Source organism: Ricinus communis, chromosome 8 (assembly GCF_019578655.1).
Source record: "Ricinus communis isolate WT05 ecotype wild-type chromosome 8, ASM1957865v1, whole genome shotgun sequence".
NCBI lineage: Eukaryota > Viridiplantae > Streptophyta > Magnoliopsida > Malpighiales > Euphorbiaceae > Ricinus > Ricinus communis.
In genome coordinates, this window is record NC_063263.1 from 22,309,892 (window position 1) to 22,318,289 (window position 8,398).

At 35.4% G+C, this 8,398-nt stretch overlaps 1 non-coding gene across 1 annotated transcript; it reads right to left on the reverse strand.

Moving 5' to 3' along the window:
- Positions 1-7,670: 7,670 nt before the first annotated feature.
- On the reverse strand, positions 7,671-7,777 carry LOC112536366. The gene has a single exon (XR_003080396.1). It is a non-coding gene; the product is annotated as a small nucleolar RNA R71 (small nucleolar RNA).
- Between the last annotated feature and the right edge of the window lie 621 nt (positions 7,778-8,398).

Below are 8,398 nucleotides of genomic sequence, written 5' to 3' on the forward strand. Positions count from 1 at the left end.
TGAGGGCTTAGCTGATATTCTTAGAGGTAAATGGTTGTTAAGTAAAAATTAGAGGACTAAATGTTATTTTGGGAAGAAAAAAGAAAGAAGAAAGAGAAAATGACGAAGAAGAAGAGGAAGGAGAAGGAGGTAGAGCTGCCATTAATGGTAGAAGTTGGGAGGAGACTGTCTGAGGCATGATGGTAATGGCTATTGGAGGAGGAGACGCCAGCGAATGCGATAATAGCACCAGCGACGGTGATCAGCGACGGTAGAAGGCGAAATTTGGCAAGAAAAAGGTAGGACTTGATGACTCTGTTCATGGAGTTTATGGCGACCATTTGCGGCATTCTTGGGCTCAAAATGATCACCAGCTTCTGGGCTTCCTTTTCCGCCCATCGTCATCCCTTTAGGCTGCCAGAATTGCAAAGTCTGACGAGGTAAAGAGTGAAAAGATAGTTCGAATTTTTCAAACTGGGCTTCTTTCTCGGCCATTGCCGTTAAGTTTTCGATGATCAAAGGATACATTCAAACTCCTCTCGTCACAAGCTTTCTGATGACACCTGTTTCGTAGCGATCGGACTTTGTAAAAAAAATTGATCTGTTCGAATTGTCGATCAGACTGTGAGTTGTCAAAGGCGAGTTCACTGATTTATCAAGCGTCTAGATAAATTCCTTAGCCTATTAATTTTAGAAGCTATTAATTAAAAATTATATTGGTATTAATTGGCAAATGATTTAATGTATATAAGTAAATATCTTTAGAAATTAGAAGTATCTTATTAAATTGAGTAAATTTAGCAATTAAAGACTATTATTAGTTGCTTTATAAATATTAATAAGATGAAGCTAATTAATTAGAATAAGTAATTTAGTGGACCTTAAATTGACAACCAGAAATTCTAGAAATTTAATTTAATAAGTTTCGATGATTGATATTTTAACTAAGTGATTAGTCTATAATTAAAACTCGAGTATGTTATTAGTAAATAATTGATATAATAATATAAGAATATTATATTATGTTAGAATAAACAAATTAAAAATTTATATATAAATGATTGGAGAGAATAAGTAGAATTAAAATTAGATATATGATAAATAATATGGTTGGAATAAAATAATTAGTTTGGGTAAGATGCTTGATTTGTGAGGTAGATTAACTATTAAATTTGTAATACTTAGGCTTAATTATAATAGTCAGTAGATAAATATTAACGATGGAAAATAAATAGATGGGAATAATAATTATATAAAATTTTAACTAAAATATTACTGATTATATATATATATATATATATATTAATAATAATTTAGTAACTGAAATTTGTTATTCCCTATTGTTGATAAAATAAAATATAATTATTATAAAAATTTAACATCATAAACAAGTTTAGTATAATCATTAGACTATAATGCTGATCTAAATTTTATTTTTTTTAAATAAATTGACCTATATATTATATTTATAAATTCGTTAACTAAATTATTAGATTTGATTAAGATAAGATCTTATAAAATTCAGAATTATAAGCACTTCAAAATTAAAAAATAAAATTTTCTTTAAATTATAATTCATTTAAATTTTATATTATTGTAGGCGGCGGTTTTGGGCACATTTCCAAGTGTTTTTAGCGACTATAATACTACAAGGCTTTTCAACTTAATCGGAAATAGGCTAACTAACCACAGAGATTAGTGCAGAAATAAGAGTAGCCACCTGAGTAATTTACCGAGGCACTTTTACTAATGAGTGACGTTTCTTGATTCCATAAAAAAGCTTACGCCACAAATCTAGAAATGGATTCATAAGCCAACTTCTCTATTTGTGTATCTTTATTTTAATTGTATTATTTAACGAGCTATTTCCTATAAATGTAGCAGTTATATTTCTACACATCAAGCACTATAGCATGTGAGGTCCATCTAAGTATAGCCCATTTTATTAAGCCTAACACATGTTTAATGTTATTAATGTAGTTTACAAGTTAATTATGTATAAAGTATTTCTAGTACAGCTAAATTATAAATTATGCTTTGGGTTCCAACTCTTAAACCTAATAGACTACTTTTTATGATAAGGATCAATTAGGTGATCTTAAATCTAATATGGCCTAATTAGTTCATTTAAAACATGGCAAAAGTTCCCTAAATCTATATAGATTTTAGATTAAAACTCAATATGACGTCTATTTACCTAATAAACTACAATTTTTATGCTAAGTCCAATTTTAAAGGCCTAATATTTATAGGCAATTACACAACATATATTTGGGATCCATTTAAAATAAAGTAAAGAAAAATATGTAGAAAGTATATCTAGCTATTGTAACCCATCCTATAACTAAATAAATTAAAGAAAAACACCTAAATACTAAATATAGTACATAAAATCATTAAAAACTACATAAAACTTGAAAATGTGACCTAAAAGTGCATACAACCGATTGGACAAGGGCATAGAGCCGATCGACTCTGGGAGGCTTGCATGATTATTTCGTAAGTTTTTTCAATTTTCCACGCTCAGAAGCCAATTTTCACATGCACAAGGGAAAAATATGTAAAATGAAATTAGAAGCATAAAAAAATATAAAACTTAATAAAGAAAACCAAAAAGATATATAAACCCTAGAAATCAATCTTGACAATAACAAATATAATGTTTTAAGGCATAATCTAATTTCAATCATACAACTCTAGAAATCTAATTCAAATAAGCACAAAATTAGTTATATTTCTCTATCAATAAACTAATCAAATTCAAAATCCAATAAAAGCACAACATCAGATTCAAAATCCTACATGTTCCTATTATCAAATTCAAATCCAATAAAATCAACATGTTAAATGGAAAGAAATCCTATTCTAATAATGTGAATCACATTTGTAAGTTTAAAAAAGTAAATCTAATCATGTTTTTAGTTTCATAAATAAACATAAAGGAACAACTGAGAAAAAGATGTTGATGATGTGGATGTAAGGGAACCTTCAGGATATCACTGTAGGTTGTTGTTCTGCGATTCTCAAGAGACAAGGATGTAGTTAAATTAAAGATTGGCTGAGAATCTAGTTCTGCTTGAGATTAAAAAACTTATGTCGTTCTAAATGGGTTTCTTAATTTAGAGTTCTTTCTTAGTGGCTTGTTATAAACTAATCCTTTAGATCTGTCGATTGAATTTTTTGAGTGCAACTTAAAGAATACCTTGAGGAATATTGCTAACCCTAAGCATAAGGTATCATGTATTATTTATAGTAGAAGGATTAGGAAATCCTAGAGAAACGGATAAATATTCAATTATTTAAAATAAACTATCGATTATCCCCTTTCCTTTATTAGATTAGTATCCAATAAAATAAATTAAATCTTTTATATTGAAACAATTATCATAAATAAAATTAAAAAGATTCAATAATTATCATAAATACCTTCTATAAACTTTTTTTTATATCAATTTTGGTATTTTAGGTTGAAAATGCGCGTGAAAGAACATCACATTTCAGAAAATGACCAATCGACATTGTGTAGAGCTGGTCGGCTCTGCATAGAGCGATTCAGCTTTATGCTAAGCTGATTGACACTGTGTAGAGCCGATTTGGCTATACGGAAAGTCAATTGGCTCTAAGAGGTTTGACAATTTAGTCCCTGAACTTATAAAAACTTCAGTTCCACCCCTCAAACTTTATTTTTTCTGTCAATTGGATCCAAATTTATTCTAGAAAATTAATCTTAAGTCCAATTATTCTCAACCCTTACTCAAATTTGTCCCTCCTTAATCTCTTGAGACTCAAGAAAGGTAGTAACTTTTATCATTAGGTTTTTCATAATTTCCTTGATATATAGATCCGGAAAATGGGTGCTGACAGCTGCCATCGGTTTATCGAAATTTATAAGCATGCATGCGATCAAATAAATTAAGACAAATCATAATATCAAGGATACAGTAAAAAAAGGATATGTTGATGAGCGGTGGATGCCACACCCTGTAAGCTCGGATTAATATAGGAATTTGATTTGATATGGGGACCACGCCCGCTTCATTCGCCTGCTTGAGTTTTAAGGACTTCGCCTATAATTGGAACCACGCCCGTTGATTTGGGAACCACACCCGTTGATTTTACCTTTGTAGAAATTTTTCTCAGACTATTTTCCATTTCACGACATAATTTCATTGTATTTGCCACTTCGGGTCAATTTTGTAATTTTTCAACTTCTGGGTTTTTTGGTTAAAAATTACCACTTCGGAGTGTGATTTGACTCAATTGATGTCCTTTGAAAGTTATATTGGTACTTGGCCCACCCAGGGACTAAAACATAAATTTGAAGGGTCAAGGACCAATTTATAATGTTTCAAAAATTCCTGCCTTGGGATGAAAATTGACCATCGAAATGTCTTCTAGTGACTTGTGTCGGTATTTGGTCCATCTAGGGACTAAAATATAATTTCAAATGGTTAGGGACCTAAATGATATTTTTGTCCCCTTTTGGACATATGCATATCTTTCCACCCCATTCATCATTCACTTTACCCATTTCCTTTTTTGCTTTCTCTCAAATCTCTTTCCACTATTTCTTCAATTTTTTTCTCATTTCTCGACCAAATTCCATGAAATCAGTCTTGAAATAGCTGCTTCTTCTTATAGATTCTCAAGACGCACCCTAATTGCATAAGATTGGGAGTTTTCATTGCCGATTTCTCGCCAGAATGATCTTGGTCTTGTCAAAGGGGAGGAAATGCCTCTTTTGGCAAAATTGAACACTCATCGGGGGTTTTCGGCTGTCGGAGGGGTATTTTCCAAGCTTTAAACTTTATTTTCTATCACTTATACACTAAATATACATGTTATTTGCCTAAAACACGAGTAATTTTTACAAAAATTGCAAAAGGTATAGTGCCCTAATCCATAGAGCCGATCGACTCTGTGTAGAGCCGATTCAGCTCTGTGCTGAGTCGATCCGCTCTATACAGTCCGAATCAATCGTGCATAGGCTGAAATTGATTATTAGGGCATTGTAGCATAAAATAACAATAAACCAATAACATACTTGGTTGTTTGAAGTCTTTTTATGTGTGCATTATGTTTATATACCTGCATTTGCACTATTTCCAAAGTGACGTTGTATCGATCCGATTCACCAAAAAATTTTGTGAGGTTAATGAGTGGTTTGACAAGCTCTCAAGCTTTGTTCAAGCTAGGATCAGCGATACTAGATTTAATCAATTTGTTGCTACACTTCCATCGATCACTAGGAGGACGGATCACACCTCAGTATATGCCCTTCTTGAGAGGTGGATGGACACCACCCAAAGCTTCCATAATCTTATGGGCGAGCTGACTCTTTCCCCGCTATCCTTCACTACCGTTACAGGGATAGACTTCACACGTACCCCTGTACCCTTCGACGACATGACTCATGACTAGCGCTCTGATGTTCGAGAGTGCTACATTACAGATTTACTCAAGTTCTTGCTGACGTGCAAGAACATTAGGTGCATTGCTTACCAAAGCATTCCTTTCCACTATAGGGGATTCGTGCCTCAGAACACTCGAGAGGTGGATCAGATGGGTCGAGCCTTCTTAGTGTATCTCTTCAGGATCACTCTATTTAGTGATTCAGGAAACTTATTAAACTTCCACTATTTGGCCCCGTACAAGATTTAGACTAGGTCTCCTCTTACAATTGGGGATATCCAGCTGTCGCTTACTTGTGTCACTAGATGGACATCACCATCCATGGTAACAAGAGGATCTGAGGCTTTTAGCACGATATACATGTAAGTTTTACTTTGTTTTCTTTATTTCTGCTTTCTTATATTTACAGTATGATTATTGATTTTCATTTTGTAGGTTTGGGCCTTGGAGATCAGACTTTTGGTGGCTCATAGCCTATTTGCACATCTCGAGTTTTCCTTTGCTTGAGTTGTTAGGGCTCGAGCAGGAGTGTCCCACTAGAGTGGGCACAAGTTCATATACACTACATGTGGATCAACTCCCTAACCTAGGACAAGGTAATAAAAGATTTATTAGTCATATTTGCAATTTATCCGTATTAGTTACTTATCTTTCTTATTCATAGATTCGCAGTGATGTGCATAAAATACACACATCTAAATGGGGTTTTTAAGATTGATTTTATGGACATTTGGATGTGAATTGGTCCCAACACTCACCTTATGCGTATGTTTGTGTGTATTAGGTCCAAAAGAAGTCAAATGATGATAAAAGGAAGAATTTGAGCATAATTGGACACCGAAGCTACCGAAACAAGCTAAGTACTAGCATGAGGAAGCTGAACATGGCCGTGTTGGTTTCAACACTGGCCGTGTTCCCAACAAGGGCACCAAGACGGCCGTGTTGGGTGTCAGTAAAAATCAAAGAAAAATAAGTTCTTAGGGAGCACGACCACAGAGAGTAGCACGACCACAGAGAGTAACACGGCCAGGAACACTAAACCGTGTTCCCAACACGGCCAGGAACATAGCTGTGTTGGAGGCGACAAAGGGAATTAATTAAAAGAACGAAGAGAGGAAAGAAAGAGAAGGGAGCGGGGGAGAACGTCCTAAACCCTAACTTTTCTCTCCCTAAGGGTTTTCTGAGCTGAAACCAAGGGAAAAGGAGACTTGGATCAAGGTTTCAATCGGATTCCCTTCAAAGATTGAAGATTGGGCGAGGTTCGTTGATTGGTTTTCAAATCGAGCAAGAGGAACAAGAATCGATTCAATTCGAGCAAGAGGAATTGGGGTTGTTTACTCTTATCCAAGGGTGTAATCGGGTTTTCTCTACCTTTACTCATTGTTGTAATTGAATTCTTGTGTATTTTGATAATGAACATGATTAGCTAGATTGATTAAATCCATTGGGATTTTTTTACTATGTTGGCTTAGTATTATATTGTTGGATTGTTTGGGTTAGTTTTGTATTCTTTTTGCTTTCAGTATTAATAAGATAATGCATTGTTCATGAGACGTTGTGAATTGTGTGTTTAGATTGCTTTGTGTGATTGAGAAGTCCATTTGGCAATTAGAATTTTGAATAGCAAGAACTGGTTAATAATCGCTTAGAGATAAGGATAATTAACTAGCCGGATTAAGAATTAACAAAGCTTAATAGAGGCAGATTAAAGCTTAATGCTAATTTAAGAATCAATCGTTAGGAAGAGATTCCAACTTTAGGTTATTAGGTTTAGGACCCTTATCTGACTCGGAGCGCTCTCTCAGATTATTGAGACGACGTTTGTAGGGAGTTGAGGAGGAGGATGGAGTTATAGTTCAGGTTCAAGGAACTGACGCAATGGAGAACCTCAACCCCCAGGCCGATGAGGATCAGAGGATGATGTGCGAGTTTGCTCGACCATCTTTGGATGGGACGAAAACTAGTATAGTCAAACCTGCTGTAGCGGCCAACAATTTTGAAATAAAAGCCAACGTGATCCAGATGATCCAGCAGAGCGTGCAGTTTGGAGGATTACCCAGCGAGGATCCCAATGCACATATCTCTAATTTTTTAGAGATTTGTGACACATTTAAGATAAACGAAATAACCGATGATGCCATTCGACTGAGATTGTTTCCATTTTCCTTGAGGGACAGAGCTAAGAGATGGTTGCAATCCCTTCCACAGCAAACAATTACTACCTGAAGGGCATTGGCTGAAAAATTTTTATATAAGTATTTCCTCCCGCTAAAACTGCTAAACTTAGAAATGACATATCTTCTTTTGTGCAGTTTGATGATGAAAGCATGTACGATGCATGGGAGAGGTTTAAAGATCTTTTGAGATGTTGCCCACATCACGGAATGCCAGTATGGATGCAGGTTCAGACCTTCTACAGCGGGTTAAACCTTGCAACGAGGCAGATGGTGGATGCTGCAGCAGGTGGGGCGCTAAACAAGAGACGCCCGGCGGTGCTCAACCCGATAGAGGAAATGGCCATGAACAACTATTAGTGGCAATTCTCTAGGAGCCGACCAGGAAGACAGGGAGTGGTCAACCAAGTGGACTCTACAGCAGCCTTGGCAGCTCAAGTGGAGCTTCTAGCTAAGAAGATCGACCAACTCCAAATGCCGGTTCATGCAGCAAACATTGGCTGCGAGTTTTATGGTGGCCCGCATTATAGTGCGAACTGTACTGCGGGAGGTATGTTTGCTTCATCCTCTACTACTTTTCCATCTAATTCTGCTATGTCTTCTGATTTTGAACAGGTGATTATATGGGAAATTCCCCAAGGCAGCAGAATAACCCTTACAGCAATACATACAACCCTGGATGGCGCAATCATCCCAATTTCAGTTGGAGGAACAATAATGCCTAGGGTCCGCCAAGTTTTCAAAGACTTCATCAACAGCTACAACAACAACCAGCTGGGCCTGCACAAGCTCCTCCTCCATAATAAAAGAAGTCAAATTTAGAGGAGCTTATG